This window comes from Nomascus leucogenys, chromosome 10 (assembly GCF_006542625.1).
Source record: "Nomascus leucogenys isolate Asia chromosome 10, Asia_NLE_v1, whole genome shotgun sequence".
Lineage (NCBI taxonomy): Eukaryota > Metazoa > Chordata > Mammalia > Primates > Hylobatidae > Nomascus > Nomascus leucogenys.
The window spans coordinates 10,014,596-10,016,355 of NC_044390.1; the positions used below are offsets into that span (position 1 = coordinate 10,014,596).

Below are 1,760 nucleotides of genomic sequence, written 5' to 3' on the forward strand. Positions count from 1 at the left end.
TCTTTTTTTTTTTTTTTTTTTTTTGAGACAAGGTCTCATTCTGTTGCCCAGGCCAGAGTGCAGTGATGCAATCACTGCTCACTGCAGCCTCTACCTCCCAAGGCTTAAGAGCTCCTCCCACCTCAGCCTCCTGAGGAGCTGGGACAATAGGCATGCATCACCACGCCTGGCTAATTTTTTATTTTTTTGTAGAGACGGGTGGTGGGAAGATGGGGGAGCTCTCACTATGTTTCCTAGGCTGATCTTGAACTCCTGAGCTCAAGTGATGCTCCTACTTCATCCTCCCAAAGTGCTGGGATTAGAGACGTGCACCATGGGGTCAACTCTTTTTTAAAAACTCAAACATTAAAAATGAGCACTAGTAGCAAAGGCTCCCTCCCCGGAATGGTGCACTCCCAGTCTTCCATGGCTCTCTGATTCTGGCAGGTTTCACTTCCTTCCTTGCCCACCTTAAAGTTGACCTCACTGGCAAGGAGCTCCACTTCCATCCACATTATCTTAGTACCCATCAGTTTGCATTTATACTCTGTTGATTTTTTTTTTCATATCTCCTGAAGCGGTCTCTGGCCACAGCCGGCTGCCTGGACTATCCAAGTTTCTCCTGCTATACCAATCATTATTTTCCTTTTGTGCTCTGGTTACAAAGTGGCATAGGTTTTCCGTGGTCTGCCCTAACACTATTTTTCCTATAAGTCCTATTAATTTCAGTGCACACAGTTTTGCAGGATGTGACGTTTTTCATGAATGCATACAGCATATTATAGCATAAATGCCTAAATTTACATTTTAATCAGGGATTTTGGAGATACGGGATTCATGCAAAGTGGAATCTTCAGTTACAGTGGCAAGACAATGAGATAGGGGACTTTATTTATTTGAGACAGTCTAGTTCTGTCGCCCAGAGTGTAGTGCAGTGGTGCTATCTTGGCTCACTGCAACCTCCGCCTCCCAGGCTCAAGCCATCCTCCCATCTCAGCATCCTGAGTAGCTGAGACTACAGACATGTGCCACCATACCTGTATAATTTTTGTATTTTTTTTTGTAGAAATGGGGTTTCACCATGTTGCTCAGGCTGGTTTTGAACTCCTGAACTCAAGTGATTTGCCCCCGCTTGGCCTTCCAAAATGTTGGGATTACAGGTGTGAGCCACAGAGCCTGGCTGAGAAATTTATTTTATTTGTTTTTCCCTCTCTAGAGATAGAAAAATTTAGATAAACAGAAGCTTTAGGTGTCCCTTAAATTTCATTTTAAAGCTCTTCCCAGGCCAGGCATGGTGGCTCATGCCTGTAGTCATAGCATTTTGGGAGGCCGAGGCAGGAGGATAGCTTCAGGCCAAGATTTTGAGACCAGCCTGGGGAACAAATAGAGATTCTGTCTGTACAATGAGCACATATACTAAAATTGGAATGATACAGAGAAGATTAATTAGCATGGGCCCTGCACAAGGATGACACACAAATTCATGAAGCGTTCCATTAAAAAATAAATAAATACATAAAAGAAAAAAATAAAGGTGTTCTCCTACTCCTCTTTAAGGAAAGATTAGTTTAGTCTGAGCCTTAAAATTTTTTTTCTTTTTTTAAACTTTTTTGGTACATTCACAAGAAATGATTATTATTAATAATCAAATAATTATTTTTGGTTTGTTTCGTTTTTTGTTTTTGTTTTCGTTTTTGCTTTTTTGAGACAGATTCTTGCTCTGTGGCCCAGACTGGAGTGCAGTGGTGCGATCTTGGCCCACCACAGCCTCCACCTCCCAG

The 1,760-nt window shown here is 42.2% G+C and overlaps 1 non-coding gene across 1 annotated transcript; it reads left to right on the forward strand.

Moving 5' to 3' along the window:
• Positions 1-1,377: 1,377 nt before the first annotated feature.
• On the forward strand, positions 1,378-1,482 carry LOC115837095. Its single transcript, XR_004032135.1, has one exon. It is a non-coding gene; the product is annotated as a U6 spliceosomal RNA (small nuclear RNA).
• The last annotated feature ends 278 nt before the right edge of the window (positions 1,483-1,760 follow it).